At 44.6% G+C, this 22,403-nt stretch overlaps 1 long non-coding RNA gene across 1 annotated transcript; it reads left to right on the top strand.

Annotated features, from left to right (window-relative positions):
• The first annotated feature begins 295 nt into the window (after window positions 1-295).
• LOC116418684 lies at window positions 296-5,873 on the top strand. The gene is made up of 2 exons (XR_004228803.1): window positions 296-1,153; window positions 5,374-5,873. It is a non-coding gene; the product is annotated as an uncharacterized LOC116418684 (long non-coding RNA).
• Window positions 5,874-22,403: the final 16,530 nt, after the last annotated feature.

The following is a 22,403-nucleotide window of genomic DNA, read 5'->3' as shown; positions in this document are numbered from 1 at the left end:
GAGGGGAACTCTGAGAGTAAGGCAGAAGACATTTAGGGGCACGACATCCTCATTTACCTGTGGCGAAGCCTAGGACACTGTTTAAAGCTGGTGAGTCAAGAAATACAAGTGGAAAACAATAGATTTCTTAAAATTTTAAAGTTTTTTATTTTTTTGAGACAGAGTCTTACTCTGTCGCCAGGCTGGAGTGCAGAAGCGTGATCTCAGCTCACTGCAACCTCCGCTTCTCGGGCTCAAGCGATTCTCCTGCCTCAGCCTCCCGAGTAGCTGGGATTACAGCTGCCCACCATTGCACCCGACTAATTTTTGTATTTTTGGTAGAGATGGGATTTCACCATGATGGCCAGGCTGGTCTCAAAGGGAAAATTTCATATAGCAAAGTGGAAAGAATTTTACAGTAAACTTCTGTATACCACTACTTGTATTCTACCATTAGCATTTTATACTAACAATGGATTTGGAAAATTTAAGTATGACTTACAGAAATGGATGGTGAGGGGAATATATAGTAGGGAAAATGTACTTAATTCCTCACCTTTCATATCACAGGTTAGTAGTAGAGAGGCTCGAAAGCTAACAAATCAAGAAACAATAAGGGTATAGTATATCATGTAGAATTATAGAGATAACTACCATTTCATTGAAATGCATAAAAAAATAAGACGGACTAATGGGTGGGTAGAGGGATGAATATAGAGATGTACAAATAAAGCAAATACAGCAAAATATTAATTTAGAATCTAGGTGGCTGGTACGTGGGTGTTTACTATGCAAGTCTTAATTTTTCTGATTAAAATTTTTGTAATAAAATTCTGATGCAAATGTGGTTGAGAACGGTCACTACGTCTACAAAGAGACACTAATGTTTACCAACATCCATGCTGCTCTCTGCTTGGTGCTCCGCAGTCCCCGGGCATGTCAGTGGGGCTGTGTGACTGAGTCTGGCCAGCGGAACGTAAGTAGAAATGATGTGCGCCACTTCTAGGCCTGGCCCCTAAAACCTCGGGCAGGGTCCTCCACACGCCTTCTCTCCTGACTGCCGGCAGATTCCGGGCAATTTGGGAGCCATATGCTGGAGAGGAGCATCCACCAGCCTGAGTCTCTAACAACCACCTGTTGATGGCCCCCAACTCTCAACCAGATGCGACATGAGGTAGAAATCAACTTTCACTGTCTTAAGTGGCTATTTTGAAATTTATCTGTAACCACAGTTAGCATTAACTATAACTAATACAGAGTGCACCTCAGGAACTTTTATTTCATGTAATTTGCATTAACTTTCTAAGTACATACATGCAAATTTAAAACAAATAATAAGCTGGAACTGGGACTGGAGGAAACCTAAACTCGCTTTCTAAGACTTCTTTAGCACTTTGGGCACCTTTGTGTGAATATAAAAAGGCAAAATTGCAAAATGGCACCCCTTCCTCTGGGCTGCTACAACCCTGCTGGGCCCACTCAGTTCTCTAAGCAGATGCCTTTGAACAGTACACAAACTGCACAACCATGCCCAGCAGCCCTGACAACGCAGGTGCTGACAACCTGGTTGGAAACTGAAGGACTGTTAACTAGGACCTTTTAGGAAGCATGAGATGTGGTCACCAGCTTTCTCCGCCCAGGCTGAAAATTTCAGATATGAAATTTTCATATCTTTTACTGTATCTAATTATCGCATCCATTCTGCAATACCATGTTAAGTCATGATGTCCCAACTCGGAGGACTGCAGATACCACAAGAGAGGAATCCTGCTACCACCACAGCCAATTCCAGGGCTAGAAAAGCAGCAGCAACTGAGAAGCTGCCTTCTGCCTTAGACACACCCCGGAGGGGATGAGGAGCTTCTACCTGGAAAAGATGGTGCAATCTCAACCCTTAGAGGGGGTTTGAGATAGGGATTTTAACTCTTTACTCTTTAAACAGACTCCCTGTTCAAGTGACTGAGGTCCTGTGGCAGTCAACCATGGAGGTGTTCCACTGGGATCTCTTTTTCAAGAAAGAACTTGACCAGGTACAGTGGCTTACGCCTGTAATCCCAGCACTTTGGGAGGCCGAAACAGGAGGATCACCTGAGCCCAGGAGTTTGGGACCAGCCTGGACAACATGGCAAGATCCCATCTCTACACTGGGCATGGTGGCTCACACCTGTAATCCCAGCACTGTGGGAGGCTGTCAGGCAGATCACTTGAGGTCAGGAGTTCAAGACCAGCCTGGCCAACGTGGTGAAATCCCATCTCTACTAAAAATACAAAAATTAGCCAGGCATAGTAGTGCACACCTGTAGTCCCAGCTACTCGGGAGGCTCGCTTTAACCCAGGAGGCAGAGGTTGCAGTGAGCCAGGATCGCATCACTGCACTCTAGCCTGGGTGGCAGAAAAAGACTCCATCTCTACCAATAAAACAAAACAGCCAGGCCTGTCCTCCCAGCTACTTGGGTGACTGAAGTGGGAGGATTGCCTGACCCTGGAAGGTCAAGGCTGCAATGAGCCATGATCACAGCACTGCACTCCACCCCAGGTGACAGAGTCAGATCTTGTCTCAAAAAAAAAAAAAAAAAAAACCAACTTGCTATTCATCTGCAAGGACTGCAGAGGTCTAAAAGCCTCCGGCTGTTGGCACCACGAGGATCCTAGGACTCATCCTCGTGTTAGCTTCTGAGCTGAAGGCACGTTCTTCCCAAGTAGCCTCTGGCCAATGACTGAGCCACAGAAAGACTAGTGACCGTGGTGTCTGCCCAACCTGAGACCCCTCTAATGGGCGGGCTTTGCTCTGGAGCTCCCCCATCAGGTGGCCAAGACTTCAGGTCTGCGTCATTAGTCATTATCTGAGGCTCCCCCTGCCCAAACCTACCGCCCCTGCTTCCTTTTCGTAGGTGCTGGGTCTGCACCATGGTCAAAAGCTTTCCTTGCCCAGGCTAGCCTCGAACTCCTCAAATTCTGCTTCCTATCCCTTTTGTCTGTCTTGTGTGCATTCTTAATTCTAAATGTCTGTTCTCCACGGACAAAACTGGCACGATATGGGAACCATGTGACACTCAGGCTTGTGTGCTGCTATCACTCATCCAGCCTCCCTTCTGCTTCCCCCTTATATCCTTTTGGTACCCTTGCTCTGATGACCCTTGGAAGCACTTGTTGAGATTCTAGTCCAATGTACCACAACTGCCAGTTGGGGCCATGTGAACTCATCCCAGTTCTGCAGTAAAGCAGACTGAAAACACACACATCTTTAACAAAGCTCTAATTTCCAGGATCTCAACGATGAACTCTACAGCATTTCATCACAGCATTAGAAGGCCAGTTAAAATTACACTTTCAGCCAGTAGTCCAGCATTTAAAGTTTTTACCACGAATTCCTAGCCAGGCAAGGTGGCATGTGCCTGTAGTCTCAGCTACTTGGAAAGCTGAGGGAGGAGGGTTGCTGGAGCCCAGGAGTTCAAGGCCAGCCTGGGCAACACAGGTGAGACACCATCTCTTTAAAATGTCCTAATCCAGTATCTTCATTTGCAGCAAATCAGAGTTCCCATTTGAAATGATATGCATTCTTTGAAAAATACAATAAAATAAGTCACTGGCATAAACATATTCTTTTTATGTCCTATCCATCAGAGTGCTTTAAAAAGTAAGGTCACTAAAAAATTGGAACACAGGCATCCAAATCACTCTTAAAAGCTCTAACAGGAGTAAGTCTTTTCACAATTTTAACACAAAGGAAATAATACATAGGGGTTTTCACAATACCTGGACAGGCATGTAACTAATGAGAAGTGTTTTTAAAATGTTACCAATCCTTTACCGAACAGTTTATCAACAGGGTTATTTATTACAAGTATATTATTTTTATTTTATGCATATTTCATTTTATAAATATGCATATTATTGGTTATTCTGCCCAAAAAATAGTCTGAACACGTGCTGTGTAATTAAAGTCACGTCTATGCAGTAAGCTGGCCCCTGAAATTTTTCTTCACAGTATTTCTGTGCGGTTGTCCAAATTTTCCATCCTGGCTATAGTACCAGTCCAATGTACCCCAAGTGTCAGGGAGGCACCCGACTCCACTCCGCCCGAGGATAGGGCCGAGGGGGCGGCTGGGGCCCTGGGTGGTGAAGGAGCAATGCGCAGAGGCCAGGACGACCCAGCGACCTACAGCATGGCACCCAGCTCCGGAAAAGGTGGAAAAGGTCACTCGGACAAGTCGCTTCACCTCTCAGAGCCTCAAAGTCCTCATTCAAATTAAAATTAAAATATTACACCTTTGGAAAACGTTTACAGTTCTGACTCTCCCACTGAAACACATACCTGTCACCTGTCCCCACCCCCCTCCCCAGGACTTGAGTCAGGTCAACCATCTCTTTGCTATCAGCCAAGATGTCATTTCTCAGGCAAAACTAAATCCCATTTGCTTCACGTGACAGTCCAGAAATGGTTCGTTTTGTTTTTAAAAGCAACCCTGGTTATCGGCATCTACTCTGCTGGGGGCCGGCATGAGCTACCAGAGGACGAAAACTATGGCCCAGCTGACTCCACGAAGCTCACTCAGGACTGAGGAAGTAAAAACGGGATAACCAGAGGCGCGCCCGACATCCCAGAACAAGCACGGACTATTCCGGGTTAGCAACAGTGGCGGGGCAGCCCTGGCGTGAGTGTGAGGGGTAGAGGCGCAGGCGCCACAAAGTGCGGGGCCCGCGGCCGACAGGGAGCAGCCGCTAGGCATGCCCTTCCCGCAAACGCCCTGAAAGTCCGCCGGCGGCCTGGGCGCTCAGGAGACCCGGTCTAGGCACAGGCCAGGCGCGCAGGGGGGAACCCCGCGGCAGGGACGCCACTGCGCCCGCCCGGCGGCCCCGGCTCCCAGGTGCGCGTTCAGGACGAGCAGCGTTTCCTGGTCGCGGCACGGGCACAGGTAATTTCACAATCCCATGCGCCGCATTCCAACGGCAAGAATCACACGCCAGGACCTTAGCCTTTCGCTCGCCCCCGTGGGCGCCGCGGGCCGGAGGCGGTGGGGGAAGGGCGCCTGGCCGGGGAGGGGTGCGGCGCAACCCCCGCCAGCCGCACAGACCTGGTTCCGGATCCTCGGGCCGTCCTGAGTGGTTGCCCATGCTTGGCCCACTAGGGCAGCGGCCGGCTTGGTGGCCTCGGACGGGATGTCCACCGTGCCGAGCTCGCGCCGGCTCCGGCTGGCGAGGCGGCTGCGTCCGGCGGGTCCGCTGTAGTCAAAGAAAGGGGCGGGCGCCTTCCAGTTCCCAGCGGCTGCCGGCGGAGCCGCTCCTCTCCCGCGCCAGCAGGCCCCGCCCCCTCATCTGCATCCTGCCCGCCCGCGTGGCCCGCCCCCTTCATCTGCATACTGTCCGCCCACCTTATCTGCATTTCCTTCCTAGGCTGCCGGAGGGCCCCCAGCCGTGGGCGGGACTCACCGGCTGACCAGCTGCAGGCCTCCAGCCCCAGACGCTGAGAACCTCAGCTGCACAAGATAGGCTGGAAAAACCCCACTGCGGGGAGGCGGGAGCCGAGTGCCCCCGGAAAGGCAAAATCCTGCTCCTGTGAAGCTAGACCTATCAGGACAAGAGAAACCTAGGACTAGCGCAGGACAGGAGCTTAATAAGCATTTTTTCGGTTGAATGAATGAATGGATGAACAATTCGAGGAGGACATGAAGAAAACGCTAACAAGGCCGTGCCCATTATCCAAAATGAATACTATGGCTAATAATAAAAATGCATACCAATCATAAGTAGAAACTGTTCTGCCGCTGTCAGAAATTACTAAAATGGAAATTACCCTGAACAACTTTCATCCTTCATCTGACAGTGAAAATACTTAGAACAACTAAATCTTGCAGTGAAAATATTTAGGACTAATAAAACCATTAGTGGCATGACTGGTTCTATCTCGTGCATCACTTGAACACTACGGTCCATTCTCAGGTCTCATGCATCAACATCATAGGAAACCACTGATCAATCCTAATGCCTCAACACAGTGTGTCACTTGGTTCGAGGATGCTACGCTCTCCTAGTTTTCTGCTCACCCCCCAAGAAGCCTCTTCCCAGTCCGCTTTGTTGGTTCCTCATCTTGACCTCTAAACCCTGGGCACTAAAGCTCAGCCAACAGATCTCTTTCCTATATACTCTCTTGGTCTTTGATTTACCAACTTGTGGCTTTTAAATACCATCTACATATCTCCAGGTTGGTTCCCTCTTCTAGCTCCAGACTCATTTATCCAACTACCTTCTTGACACCTTCTCTTGACACCTCCACTTAGATTTTCTAATAGTCCTCTCCATCTCCATAAGTGGCAGTTCCGTTCTTCCAGTGACTGAGGCCAGAAACTTCGACTCCTTTCACACACCACATCTTGTCCCTCAACAACGCCTGTCAGTATGTATATCATAAATAGCCCTACATCTCAGCACTTCTCACCTCCTCCACTGCTAGCCCCTGATCCAAACCGCTGTCATCTCCTGCCAGGATTACTGCAACCGCCTCCTAACCAGTCTCACTTCTCCTGCCCTTACCTCCTTATAGTCCATTTTGCACATACAGTGAGAATGATGCTTCTAAAGCCTAGGTCAAATCATGTCACAACTCCACTTGCAACGCTCCAGTGTCTTTCTGTCTCACTTGGAGGAAAAGTCAAAGCCCTTACCATGGCCTCCAAGGCCCTGAATAATCCTCCTCTCCCCCCATCAGTGAACTCACCTTCCCCTTCTCACATTGCTCTTGCTACACCGGCCTCCTCACTGTTCCTCAAATAAACGGAGCATGTTCCCATCTCAGGGCCTTTGCACTTGGTGTTCCCTCTGCCTGCAACATTCTTCCCCCAGACACCTACACTGCATAGACCATATGTCTCACCCTCTCTCACTCCCTGGGCCTTTGCTCAAATGTCACCCTACTAAGGGGGCTTCTCTCATCACACCACATTAAATAGCCAGACCCTCAGCACACACCCTCTCCTACTTTGCTGGCCTCTGTGACACAGATTGCCATTCCATATACTACATGTTTACTAATTATTGTTCCTCCACTAGAGTGTAAACTTTATAAACACGGGGACTCAGAAGGAATGAATGAAAACAAATGAATGAACCAATGTATAGGCTGCATGCAGCAGATACAAATTAGCATTTAAATACACATTACTTCCTTTTAGTGGTAGTATAGTACCATGAGTTGGTTTCTCCCACAAAACTAGTGTGTCAAAGACAAAAGTCACAGTTTTATCTCTGTAATGTCTAAAACATAACACAATACTGAGCATGTACAAGCAAATATACTAAGGAAAATAAATAGCAGGAAACAATGTTAGAGCAGAAATGCATATGACACCAAGTGCAACTCCCTCCCCTTTTAAAAAGGTAATTAGCCCAGAAAAGATGGTGGACTTCCCCAAAGAGTTCCAAAATGATAGGTAAAGCCTGAGTTTGTGATCATGGTAAGAGTGACGCAACCTCAGTTTATAGAAGAGTTACATACTTATTCAAAGAGTTTTGAAAATCAATGAGTCAATTTACTAATTCTATAAAATGTCAGGTAATTAACATGTCTCTTTACGGAAACTGGACAAGTAAGACACTAACCCAACCTGGACTCCTATGGCTCTCTCACCTCCTACATTTAAAATATCTAGTCAAGTCCTGCACATTTCATCACCTTAACATTTTTCAGATTTTGCCTCTCTCTTGTCTTTGCTGCATCTTTCATTCACAAGGGCTGCTGCATTAGCTTCCCAACTAACTTACTACTTCCCGTTTTGCTGCTGCTCAAATTGCTCCTCCACCTGAATTATCAAAAATGCACATCTGACTGCACCATGCCTCTGCCTAGAAGTTCCTGTGGCTCCCCTCTACCCTTAAGGTGAAGTCCTTCTAAGCTTAGTATACTAAGGTCCTTCATAAACATGTGCTCCACCTCCACCCCTATTGTTCTAGCCTCAGCTTTCAGAAGTTCTCCCTCTCACCTTATATTCCAGCAACGCTGAGCCAGCTGTAGCTCCCTGAATACACCCTATCGTTTCAGGCCTCTATTCTTTCATATCTGCTATATTCCCTCGGTTTCAACACCCCTTCCATAACTGAGCTGCCTGGCGAATGCTTATTCATCTGCTATGAACTGAGTTGTGTCCTTCCTAAATTCATGTTGAAGTCCTACACCAAAATGTGATAGTATTTAGAGACAGGGCCTTTAGGAGGTAATTAAGGTTAAATGAGGTCATAAGGGTGGGGCCCTAATCTAGCAGGATAGGTGGCTTTATAAGAAGAGGAAGAGACCAGGTGCGGAGGCTCACGCCTGTAATCCCAGCACTTTGGGAGGCCGAGGCAGGCAGATCAAGAGATCGAGACCATCTGGCCAACATGGTGAAATCCTGTCTCGACTAAATATACAAAAATTAGCTAGGCGTGGTGGCGCGTGCCTCTAGTCCCAGCTACTCAGTTGAGGCAGGAGAATCGTTTGAACCTGGGAGGCAGAGGTTGCAGTGAGCTGAGATCACACCATTGCACTCCAGCCTGGCAACAGAGCAAGACTCCATCTCAAAAAAACAAAACAAAACAAACAAAAATTAAAATTAAAAAAGAAGAGGAAGAGATCTTTCTCTCACTCTCTTTCTGTTATGTGAGGTCACAATGAGACAGTGGCATGTATAAGCCAGGAAGACTCGTCACCAGAACCCAGTTATGCGGGCACTCTGAACTCAGACTTCCAGCCTCCAACACTCTGAGAAATAAATGTCTGCTGTTTAAGCCACCCAGTCTGTGCTATTTGGTTATGGCAGCCCAAGCGGAGTAATAAATATCATCTTTTAAATTCTTGCTCTGTTATCACCCCCCTTTGGTGGGCCTGCACATCTCAGACAGAATTCAGTGCTGTCTCCCTCATGGTACTGCTGTACCCTTTCAATGCTTGTGTTATTTTAATTTTTTTTTTTTTTTTTGAGACAGAGTCTTGCTCTGTTGCCCAGGCTGGAGTGCAGTAGCGCGATCTCAGCTCACTGCAATCTCCGCCTCCTGGGTTTAACTGATTCTCGTGCCTCAGCCTCCTGAGTAGCTAGGATTACAGATGCATGCTACCATGCCTGGCTAATTTTTGTATTCTTATAGAGATGAGGTTTCACCATGTTGCCCAGGCTAGTCTCAAACCCCTGACCTCAAGTGATCCACCTCCCTCTGCCTCCCAAGTAGCTGGGATTACAGGTATGAGCCACCAGGCCCGGCTGGGGTTTCTCCCACAAAACTAGCATGTCAAAGACAAGAGCCTCCCGGGTTCCAGCGATTCTCCTGCCTCAGCCTCTCGAGTAGCTGGGATTACAGGCACCTGCCACCATGCCCAGCTAATTTTTGTATTTTTAGTAGAGACAGGGTTTGACCATGTTGGTCAGGCTGGTCTCGAACTCCTGACCTCAGGTGATCCACCTGGCTTGGCCTCCCAAAGAGCGGGGATTACAGGCATAAGCCACCGCGCCCAGCCATGGATAATTTTAAAAAGCAGTACAGGGACTAGTCAGGTTGTGGCAGTCACACATCCTGGGAAAATGAAAAACCAACTGCCTGAATGTTAAATGAATAGGATAAAATTTCCAGTGGAATCAAAGAGTCCAGGGGAATCAAGCAACTGGTGGAAGTGAAGCTGATGTGCTCTGTATCTGGTGTAAACCTTAGAAGTGGCTCTGATGATCATGGTGACAGGGTGACATGTCAAAGATGCCTGTGATGACTATAAAAAAAGCAACAGTGTACAGACACTCCTCAACTTATGATGGGTTGCGTCCCAGTAACCCATTGTAAACTGAAAATAGGATATCCTAAGTCGATATGGGCTTTGTAGACAGGATGGAGGCAAAAACACTGGCAAACAATATTCCAAAAAATGCTGACAACACAGCACTGTGAGGGTTACCCCCATGATCACAGGGCTGACTAGGAGCTGCGACTCACAACCACTGTCCAGCATCACGAGAAAGTGTAGCTCCACATATCACTAGCCTGGTAAAAGATCAAAATTCAAAATTTGAAGTACAGTATAGCTTTTGTACCATCACAAAGTCAAAAAATCCTAAGTCAAACCATCATAAGTCAGGGACTGTCTGCAATTTCTAAATTACTGTATTTCTATAGTATGTAATTTCAAATGTAAAGGTATAACTAAGGTGACAACTTGGACATTATAATTATATATTTTCTACTACACCTATAATCTAAATGTTTTAAGGAAGACAAAAAGGTTTTTATGGATTTTCACTGAATATAAGCATCCCTTATATATAGGCATAAACAATAAAATAATATGTATGTGGTCCCATTTTATTAAAAATTTCTATATTCTACTGTCCATATTAATATGTGTAGAAACAAATTTTGACATGTATATAGCAAATTATTAGAAATAACTATATCTGAAATATAGAATTAGGAAAGACTTTTTTTATACCAAATATCTCTAATGTCTTAATAAATATATTTTACTACTATGACCAGAACACATAAAAAAAAGTACATATCCTTAATCTCAGCAGTTATTCTTATAGAAATTTATTCAAAAGAAATAGTTACAGGCCAGGCACAGTGGCTCAAACCTGTAATCCCAGCACTTTCTTTTTTATTTTTGGAGATGGAGTTTCACTCTTGTTGTGCGGGCTGGAGTGCAGTGGCGCGATCTCAGCTCACCACAACCTCCGCCTCCTAGGTTCAAGCAACTCTCCTGCCTCAACCTCCCAAGTAGCTGGGATTACAGGCATGCGCCACTACGCCGGGCTAGTTTCGTATTTTTAGTAGAGACAGGGTTTCTCCGTGTTGGTCAGGCTGGTCTCAAACTCCCGACCTCAGGTGATCTGCCCGCCTCGGCCTCCCAAAGTGCTGGGATGATCCCAGCTACTTGGGAGGCTGAGGCAGAAAAATCACTTGAACCTGGGAGGTGGAGGTTGTGATGAGCCAAGATTGCACCACTACACTCCAGCCTGGGGAACAGAGTGAGACTCTGTCTCAAAAAAAAAAAAAAAAAGAGAGAGAAAAGAAAAAAAGAAATAGTTACAAATATACACAACCATCTAGCTTGCAAGATAATTCTAAACATTTGTTGAGAAATAATTACATGCCAGGCACTATTCTAAGTACAACATATATTTTGATTTATAAAACAAAACTGTTTTTTTAGCTCAAATTAAATATTAGAAAATGACTGACAGGGTGAGTAACTTGCTTAAGTTTACTCTGCTAGAAAGCAGCAGAACCAGGATTTGAACCTGTGTCCCCAAGTCCACCCCAAGGTTTGGGGATTCACTGGAAGGACTCGCAAGACTCAGCACACAGTTGTACTCAGAGCCATGATAGATTACAGCAAAGGGATACAAAGAAAGGGAAAAGGTCTGCAAGACCAAGTCCAGAGGAAACTAGGTGCAAGCTTCCATAAATTTTCTCCCAGTGAAGTCATTCGGGGTGTGCTTAATTCTTCCAGCAATGAGCTGTGACAACACGTGTGAAATGTGGTCTGCCAGGGAAATTCACTAGACTTAGCACCCAGGGTTTTTACCAGGGATCACATAGGCTCCTGGAAGGAAAACAGGAGTTCAGCATAAACTACAGTGTTTGCACAGTTTATGCAGTGAGCCACTCTTACCAATTAGGGTGGTGGGAACCCTTCTGAAATCCAAGTTCCCTGACACCAGTCAAGTGCCAACCTTGGAAGCAGCCTTTCTAAGGACAGCAATCCCAGGCCTGCTACATTCACCCTTTTCTGCAGAGAAACCATGCCATATTTAACTCCAATGTTTGTGCTCTTAACAACTGCACATTGCCTCCTTTCTTTTTGTAATAGCAAAAAGCTGGAAAAACCTACAATGTTCAACACAAATGTCCAAGTTTAATAAAATGTAATACAGCTATATGATGACTTCCTATGCAGTCTCTAAAGCAATGTGTCAGAGATATTAAGTTACAAAGCAAAACAACACATATGTTAAGAATATAATTCGCTGGGCACGGTGGCCTACCCCTGTAATCCCAGCACTTTGGGAGGCCGAGGCAGGCGGGATTGCCTGAGGTCAGGAGTTCGAGACCAGTCTGGCCAACATGGTGAAACCCCATCTCTATTAAAAATACAAAAAAAATAGCTGGGCTTGCAGGCGCCTGTAATCTCAGCTACTTGGGAGCCTGAGGCAGGAGAATCGCTTAAACCTGGGAGGCAGAGGTTGCAGTGAGCTGAGATCATGCCATTGCACTCCAACCTGGGCAACAAGAGTGACACTCTGTCTCAAAAAAAAAAAAAGAATATAATTCTAAATTGTTGTACGTAAACAAAAACTATATAGACACAGATACCTGGATAAGAAGGAAAGGTTTTCAAAAATTATACCTCAAGGCACTGATTGAAAGTGGCCCTCTCTGAGTAAGCAAGACTGTGATATCCTTTATATAAGTTCTTTTATTGCTTGTCCATATTTATTTTTATTTTTTTCTAGTGCACATGTACTGCATTTTGCTTTTGAGTTAAAAATACATTTATTTGGAAAAATACATAAATGTTAAAATAATTTAAAGGAAAATTCAGCCTGGGAAACAGCACAAAACCCTATCTCTAGGAAAAATAAAAAATTAGCCAAGTGTGGTAGTGTGCACCTGTAGTCCCACTTACTCGGGAGGCTGAGGTGGGAGAACCACTTGAGCCCAGGAGTTCTAGGTTGCAGTGAGCTATGATTGTACTACCATACTCCAGCCTGGGCCACAGAGTGAGACCCTATCTCTAAAAATAATAATTTCAAGTACAATTTATCATATTACCAAAAATCTTCAGTTTCTAGGAAGATTCCTTGAATAATAAACTCTAATATATATATATATATATATTCAACAAATATTCATTTATTCCTCAGAATACTGTTAAGAAATAAACTTAAGCAGAAGGTGGGACCAGAAGACAGTTCCTAATTTTTACTAAACACCAAAGTGTCTGTCTTTTTTCTTGTTTTGAGACAGAGTCTTGCTCTGTTGCCCAGGCTTGAATGCAGTGGCATGATTATTGCTCACTGTAGTCTCAAACTCCTGGGCTCAAATGATCCTCCCACCTCAGCCTCCCTCCCAAGTAGATGGGATTATAGCCTCATGTCATCATACCCAACTAATTTTTTAAAATTTTTTGTAAAGACGGGGTCTCACTATGTTGCCCAGACTGGCCTTGAACTCCAGGCCTCCAGCAATTTTTCCTAGTTGGCCTCCTGAAGTGTTGGAATTACAGGCATGAGCCCTTGCACCCTGTCTCCATCATTTTTAAATAATACATGATTAAACTTTAATTAGTAAAACCTTTTATGAAAAACTGCAACATATACAAAACTAAAGAGAACTAATATAATGGCCCTCCATGTGCCTCTCAACTCAGTTTCAATAGTTTCCAACTCAGAGCCAATTTTTTTCATCTATCACCCACTTCTTCCTCTAGCTTCAATTATTTTGAAGCAAATCCAAGACATCCTATATCATTGGTAAATATTTCAGCATGGATTTCTAAAGATAAGAACCCTTTAAACACACACACACACATACACACACACGATTCCATTATCTAAACTAAAAAGTATTAGCAATAATTTGTTACCAAATAGCCAGAATTCAAATTTCCTTGTGCCAGTACTTTTTTTTTAAATCACGATCCATAGCCAGGCACGGTGGCTCATACCTGTAACCCCAGCACTTTGGGAGGCCAAGGCAGGCATATCACCTGAGGTTGGAGTTCAAGACCAGCCTGACCAACATGGAGAAACCCTGTCTTTACTAAAAATACAAAATTAGCCGGGTATGGTGGTACATGTCTGTAATCCCAGCTACTCAGGAGGCTGAGGCAGGAGAATCACTTGAACCCGGGAGGCAGAGCTTGCAGTGAGCCAAGATCATGCCACTGCACTCTAGCCTGGGCCACAGGAAAAAAACCAAAACCCCCAACAAAAAAAAAAAAAAAAAAAAAAAAAAAAGCACGATCCATACTATTATGCACCTATTAGAATGGTGAAAATCCAAAAGACTGACACCACCAAATGCTGGCAAGGATGCAGAACAACAGAAACTCTCATTCATTGCTGGTGGAAATGCAAAATGGTACAACCACTTTGAAAGACAGTTGGTCAGTTTTGTTTTGTTTTGTTTCATTTTGTTTTGTTTTTTGAGATGGAGTTTCACTCTTATTGCCCAGGCTGGAGTGCAGTGGTGCAATCTCAGCTCATTGCAACCTCTGCCTCCCCAGTTCAAGCAATTATCCTGCCTCAGCCTACCGAGTAGCTGGGATTACAGGCACCCGCCACCACGCCCAGCTAATTTTTTCTATTTTTAGTAGAGACAGGGTTTCGCCATGTTGGCCAGGCTAGTCTTGAACTTATGACCTCGTGATCTGCCTGCCTCCGCCTCCCAAAGTTCCTGGATTACAGGCATGAACCACTGTGCCCAGCATCAGTTTCTTACAAAACTAAACATATTCTTATCATAAGATCCAGCAATTGAGCTTCCTGGTATTTACCCAAATGAGCTGAAAACTTAGGTCTACACAAAAATCTGCACATTAACGTTTATAGCAGTTTTATTCATAATTGCCAAAACTTGGAAGCAACAAAAATATCCTTCAATAGTTGAATGATAAACTGTGGTACATCCATAAAATGGAATATTATTCAGCACTAAAAAGAAATGATCAAGACACAAAAAGACATGGAGGAGCCTTAAATGCATATTGCTCAGTGAAAGAAGCCGGTCTGAAAAGGCCACACACTGTATCATTCCAGCTATCTGACAAAAAAGCAAAACTGTAGAGACAGTAAGATCAGTGGTTGCCAGGTGCTTAGGAGGAAGGATGAATGGGTGGAGCACAGGAGATTTTTAGGGCAGGGAAACTACTCTGTATGACTCTATAATGGTGGATACATGTCAAAACTTATAGAATGTACAACACCAAAAGTGAACCCTAACATAAACTATGGACTTCAGTTATTAATAATGTATCTAGGCTGGCTCATCAATTCTAAGAAATGTATCACCCTAATGCAAGAAGTTAGTAACCTGGGAATTTGGAGGTGATGGTTAGGGGGTATATATGGAAACTTACTATACTTTCCACTAATTTTTCTATAAACCTACAATAGCTCTAAAAAATAAAGCCCAATGATTTTTTAAACATTCCTGATACAAATAATAAACTTGAGCTTAAATTAACACCACAAAACAGGTGTGGCAGTCTCTGTGGACTACCTGCCTGTCAGCCGTTTCCCACATCTTCCTTCCTTCCTGCCAGGCAGCTGGCCCTGAGAGAAGGTGGCCTGTTCTTAGCTGAGGAGTGGATCCTTCATGCACAGCCTACGTTAATCCTGGTGATTCCATTTTCCTTGCTAGTGACTAGGTCAAGGATGCTATGAGACCCAGTTCTGGCCAACAACATTTGAAGACAGATCTGCTGGGAGGAGGGCTGGGGAAAGTTCTCTTGTTCTTAAAGAAATGCTGAAACCCTCTTCTTCCATGGGACTCTGTCCTCTGTTTGAGGTTGCCAGAACTCTAGCAGTTATCTTGTGATGATGAGGGGAGCTGGCCAGAGGGCCAGGCCAGCACACTCAGGGTGGTTGACCAAAAAGATGGAAAGAACCTGCATCCTTTTTGGCATGCTGAACCCCTGAATTAAACACCGTCTGAGTTACCTACTTTCTGTTCTGTTATGCACATGGCACACTTCCTGAGTGTTACAGTCCAGCAGATCAGGTGCGGTCTGACCCAGTAGCCATTCTTTTTCTCTACTTACAAGCAAGAGACCAGGGTTCAGAGCGATTAGGCTATCTTGCCCAAGGTCATATAGATTAAAAGTAGGGAGCTGAAATTTAATGCAGGTCTGTTGCCACCGAAGCACTCATTCTTCCTACACTAAACCACTTTGTCTCCAGTAGAAGCTGGACACAGAATCTTCAAAGAGAAATCAACATTTCAGGATTCAGAGAAAACAGTTTCTTACAATAGGAAACTATAAAATATGGAGTATCTTTAAGGAGAGAATCTTGAGAATCCTTCTTGAATTAGAATATGTTTTTATCCTTAATAGGGCTTAACTTAAATATGAATAACTTTGTTATAATCTAAATGAAAGACTGATATCAATCACTATAAAACTATACACAAAAAAACCTCTGTACTTGTCTCAGCCACTGATTCATTAGGTGATCCATCCTCCTAGCCTGTGACACCTCTATTATCTGTCCACTGCTTTCTTTGAGAGCTTGGTACAAACATAAAAAACCTTCATTGAGCCAGGCATAGTAATGCATGCCAGTAGCCCCAGCTATTTGGGAGGCTGAGGCAGGAGGACTGCCTGAGCCCAGGAGCTCCAGTCTAGCCTAAGCAACACAGCAAAACTCTATTGCTAAAAAAGAAAAATCAAAGTCATCACTGGCCTTCAAGATTTTGAAGTTCACTTATATATAAAGGAAAAGCATAGGCTGAATGCCTTCCTATATATTTTGTGTGTCTCATGTTTCCCTAGACCAACAAATCTAGGGGTACAAATGGGGTCATGTTAATAGTACTGGCTGGGCATGGTGGCTCACACCTGCAATCCCAGCACTTTGGGAGGCAAGGCAGGAGGATCGCTTGAGCTCAGTAGTTCAAGACCAGCCTGGGCAAGATAGGAAGACCCCATCTCTACAAAAAGTTAAAAAATTAGCCGAGCACGATGGTATGCACCTGTAGTCCCAGCTACTTGGGAGGCTGAGGCAGGAGAATCACTTGAGCCCAGGAGGTCAAGGCAGCAGTGAGCTGTGATCACACCACTGTACTCCAGCCTGGGTGACAGAAAGAGACCCTGCCTCAAAAAAAAAAAAGAAAAAGAGAAAGAGAAAGAAAAAACTGTATTAAATAATATTTTTCTGGCTCTAGTCATTTACTACTATGACTTAACCATCGTCCCCACTGCAGAGTTCCCCCAGTGTTTCTGGGAGTCCCAGGAGTGTGTCACCTTTTCTCAAAGCGAGGACTCTCAGTGAACTCACATCGTGCGCTCTTTATGTTCTCTCCTCTACAGAACCCCCTTGTAAGCTCAACCTCAGCAGCCTAGGCACCTCCCTCCACTCAATGGCAGAAGGAAGCTCCCTGTTGCCTGGGCTCCCCCACGCCCTGTGGTGGGCACTGAAGCCGCCCCACAGGCCTATCAGGCACTCACTGCTGCAGGTACAGACAGCTTTCCTGCCTCGCGTGATCAGCCCCCGCCCCTGCTGCAGGCCTCCTCTCAAGGACTCTGGCTGGATTCCCCCTACTCTAAACCTGTACTGGTACTTGTCGTTACAATGGTATCACCGCTGAAAGAGATGCTTAGAAAACTATCCCCATAGGGGCCGGGCGCGGTGGCTCACGCCTGTAATCCCAGCACTTTGGGAGGCCAAGCTGGGCAGATCACGAGGTCAGAAGATGGAGACCATCCCGCCTAACACAGTAAAATCCCGCTCCTATTAAAAAAAAAAATACAAAAAAAAAATTAGCCAGGCATGATGGCAGGCGCCTGTAGTCCCAGCTACTCCAGAGGCTGAGGCAGGAGAATGGTGTGAACCCGGGAGGCAGAGCTTGCATGAGCTGACATCGTGCCACTGCACTCCAGCTTAGCCAATAAAGCGAGACTCCGTCTCAAAAAAAAAAAAAAGAAGAAAAGAAAAGAAAACCATCCCCATAGTTTAACACTGTTTTTTTTTGTTTTGTTTTTTTTTTTTTTTTGAGGCAGAATCTTACTCTGTTGCCCAGGCTACAGTGCAGTGGCTCAACCTCCACCTCCAGGTTCAAGCTATTCTCGTACCTCAGCCTCCAGAGTAGCTGGGATTACAGGCACGCACCACCATGCCCAGCTAAATTTTGTATTTTTAGTAGAGACAGGCTTTCACCATGTTGGCCAGGGTGGTTTCAAACACCTGACCTCAAGGGATCTGCCCACCTCAGCCTGTCAAAGTGCTGGGATGACAGGCATGAGCCACCACACCCAGACTTTTTTTTTTTTTTTTTTTGAAACTTGGTCTTGCTCTGTCACCTAGGCTGGAGTGCAGTGGTGCCATCACAGCTCAGTACAGCCTCAACTTCCTGGACTCAAGCAATCCTCCTGCCTCAGCCTCCTGAGTAGCTGGGACCACAGGAACATACCACCACGGTTGGTTAAAGTTTTGTATTTTTGGAAGAGATTGGGTTTTGCCATGTTGCCCACGCTTTTTTTTTTTTTTTTTCCTATAAAGAATATTCTTGTGGAAAACACTGGTTGTTTCTAAGATGTGGTGTTTCACATAGTACTTTAACTTACTTCTTTGTTCTTGTTCTGTTATTCCCTTTATTATTTTTATTTTTTAATTGTGGTAAAATACATATAACATAAAACTGACCATTTCAATTATTATTAATTTTTTTTTGAGACAGGGTTTCACTCTGTCAACCAAGGCTAGAGTACAGTGCCGCGATCTCAGCTCACTGAAACCTCCACCTCCCAGGTTTAAGTGATTCTCCTGCCTTAGCCTCCCGAGTAGCTGTGACTACAGGCACGTGCCACCACGCCTGGCTAATTTTTGTTTTTTTAAATTAGGATAGCATTTCACTGTGTCAGCCAGGCTGGCATCTCAACTAGTTTTAGTGTACAGTCCAGAGGTGTTAAGTACATTCACAGTGTTGTACAGCCATCGCCACCCCCATGTCCGAACTCTTTTCATCTTGCACAACTGAAACTTGGTACCCAGAAAACAATCACTCCCTATTCCCTCCTCCCCCAGCCGCTGGCAATCACCATTCAGCTTTCTGTCTCTAGGGATTTGGTGACTCTAGGTCCCTCATCGGAATCACAGTGTTTGTCCTTTTCCTCAGCATAATGTCTTTGAGGTAGCACATGCTGTAGTGCGTGTCAGAAATTCTTTCTTTTTAAGGCTGCCTGACGTTCTGTTGTATGTATAGACCACATTGGGTTGATCCACGCATCTGTTGATGGACACTTGGGTTGCTTCCACCTTGTAATTGTTGCAAAAAATGCTGCGAAGAACATGGGTGCACAAATATCTTTTCAAGTCCCTGCTTTCAATTATTTTGGGTATATAACCAGAAGTGGAAATACTGGATCATATTCTACTTTTCTTTTTAAGGTATTACTTTGTTTGCACTCTTTAAGCTATCAAGCATGAATCATTTTAATAAAAACAATGTCATTTTCCTTACCAAAAAATAAAAAGTATTTATTACCAAAAATAACAATTTAGTGACTTTACAGGCGCTATGCTGAATATAACACAAGACAAGATTTCCCATGCCTTAGCAGGGCTCAGATTCCTTTATTCAGTCAATAATGTTCAGCATCTGGTTTGTACATGACACTACAATATTGGTACATTACATTATTCAAGATTTCCACATTCTAAAGGAGGGGAAAAACTCAGTTTTCTTAATAAGCCAAAGGCCGACTCAGTGAACAGAGACTAGGTTCACACGACAAAGAAAACCAAGAGAAACTTGAACGTGGGGAGAATGAGTGAAAGGGAAGATCACAAAGCTATGTAACTGAATTGGAAGAAAAGTTCCTTAGGCAAATAGCACACACATTAGTCCAGAAAGCACTCCAATTCTGAGGAAGTGGCGGGGAGAGTCAAGGGAGGAGCTATACAGATAAAAAGCAGATTAGTGGTTGCCTGGAGCTGGTGGTAGAAACAGATATTGACCGGAAACAGCAGCAGGGGGTATTTCTGGAGTGACAGGAATGTTTTAAAATTCATCTGTGGTGATGGTTGTAACTCAGTCAATTTACTAAAATTCATTGGATTGCACACTGTAAATGGGTGGATTTTATGGTATGTAAATTATCATCAATAAAGTTATCATCTTGAAAAAGTCAAGGGAGACGAGCAGATAAGCCTTCAAGACTTGATGTATTATTTCCAACCCCAAAAGAGCCGTGTCCTCGCTCTGAATCAATTAGCATGACTGAAGCCTGGGGGAGCCTGGCGAGCTTGCAAAGACATGGTCTTTGAATGAGAGGAGATAAAGGGGACATCATCGCCCATACTCAGGAGGTGCCTGCTTGCCGAATGAGCAGCCAGCAGGTCCAGTGAGTTGGGTTCAACTCAAGTTAGGAAGCCACTGTGCTTTAGGTGAGAGATGCTGTATTGGATGAAGTCAGGGGAATGCAAAAGAAATAAAAAGAAGTGGGCCAGGTGTGGTGGCTCACAACTGTAATCCCAGCACTTTGGGAGGCCGAGGCAGGTGGATCACAAGGTCAGGAGTTCAAGACCAGCCTGGCCAACATAGTGAAACCCCATCTCTACTAAAAATATAAAAAATTAGCCGGGAATGGTGACAGGCGCCTGTCATCCCAGCTATTCAGTAGGCTGAGGCCAGAGTATCGCTTGAACTGGGGAGGCGGAGGTTGCAGTGAGCTGAGATCACACCATTGCACCCTAGCCTGGAGACAAGAGCGAGACTTCATCTCAAAAAAAAAAAAAAAAAAAGAAATAAAAAGAAGTGTAAGATGCAACTGTAAATGACAATTACATGTTGAGAGAAAGCAAGTTAATAAAGATAACACTAGAATGTATCTGGGGGGCTGAGAAATGCCACTTCGGTTAGGACAAAGCCAGACGCTAGAGGAAGCAGTTAAACAACTCTATGATGAAATGAGGATGATGGGTTTGGTTAAGTAACATGTTGAGAATGAAATGTAAAATCCATGAGAGCAGGGACTTTTGTTGTTGTTAACTGTTGCATCCCTAGCACCCAGAAAGATGCCTGGAACACCGTAGACACTAAATATGTATTGAAGGAATGAATGAGTACACATGCAGAACATTCCCCAGGCATTTTCAGCAAACAGTGGGAGGAGTGTTTCTGGAGTACAAGCGGCAAGCTGGGACCACAGATGCAGGCTTGGGAATCATGAGGGACTTTGTCTATCTTGTAACCCAAGGGCCTGGAATAGAGCTTCCCACATGGGAGGATACAAGAAAACATAGCCAAGAACAGGTCTTTGACCTTAATAGCAACCCCTTCAGGGTTAGAAAGGACCCTGATGAAAGTCTTCGATCCTGTCACTCCACAGCTCCTCCACGTGCAGAGAATGAGTACCTCTCTAGCAATCACATGGAGTTCCTTACTTCCTGGAGCAACATGCTTGTCTCTAAATTTCTGCAGCTAACCAGAATATTCTTTCATCTATTAAGTCAAAATCTGGTCCTATTTTTACTAGTTGGAGCCAAAAATGGAAAAATTTAATTTTGACCAAAAAAGAACTGGTTAATAAGCGATGGTAACTTGGGGAGAAAAAACCATGTCATCTTAAAGCAAAGCTTCACGAATATTTATAGCAGCTTTATTCATAATTGCCAAGACTTGAAAGCAACCAATATGTCCTTCAGTAGGGGAATGGATCAATAAACTGTGGTATATCCACAAAATGGAATATTATTCAGTGCTAGAAAGAAATGAACTATCAACTCATGAAAAGACATGGAGGAACCTTAAATGTGTATTACTAAGTGAAAGAAGCCAATTTAAAGAGTCCACATACTGTGTGATTCCAACTATATGACAGTCCAGGAAAGGCAAAACTATGGGACAGTAAAAAGATCAGTGGCTTCCAGGGGCTAGGGATGAGGGAAGGACGAAAGGGCAGAGCACAGAGGATTTTGGGGGCAGTGAAACTATTCTGTGTGACATTACAATTGCAGATACATGGCATTATACATTCATTCAAACCTACAGAATGTATAAAACCAAAAGTAAAGCCAAACTTGAACTATGGACTTTGGGTGATAATGATCTGTCACGTAAATGTACCACTCTGGTGGGGGATGTTGAGAATGGGAGAGGCTGTACATGTGTGGGGGCAGGGAGTATATGGAAACTCTAAAAAAAAAAAAAAAAAAAAAAATTAAGACTCAGGCTAGGCCTGGTGGCTCATGCTTGTAATCCCAGCACTTTGGGAGGCTAAGGCAGGAAGACTGATTGAACATGAGTTCAACATCAGCCTGGGCAACATAGTGACACCCCATCTCTACAAACAAAATTTAGCTGGGTGTGAAGGCGCCCACCTGTAGTCCCCAGCTACGCAGGAGGCTGGGATGGGAGGGCTGCTTGAGCCCAGGAGTTCTAGGCTGCAGTGAGCCACGATTGCACCACTGCACTCCAGCCTGGGCAACAGAGTCAGACCCTGTTGCAGAAAAATAAAATAAAGGGCTGAGTGCAGTGGCTCACGCCTATAATCCTAATACTTTGGGAGGCTGAGGGGTGGATCATTTGAGGTCAGGAGTTCGAGACCAGCCTGATCAATATGCCAAAAACCCATCTCTAGTAAAAATACAAACATTAGCTGAGCTTGGTGGCATGCACCTGTAATCCCAGCTACACAGGAGGCTGAGGTATGAGAATCGCTTGAACCCGGGAGGCAGAGGTTGCAG

This window comes from Piliocolobus tephrosceles, unplaced genomic scaffold (assembly GCF_002776525.5).
Source record: "Piliocolobus tephrosceles isolate RC106 unplaced genomic scaffold, ASM277652v3 unscaffolded_41419, whole genome shotgun sequence".
NCBI classification, from domain to species: Eukaryota; Metazoa; Chordata; class Mammalia; order Primates; family Cercopithecidae; genus Piliocolobus; species Piliocolobus tephrosceles.
The sequence above is the reverse complement of the archived record's forward strand: the minus strand, read 5'-3'. Positions and strand labels throughout refer to the sequence as shown.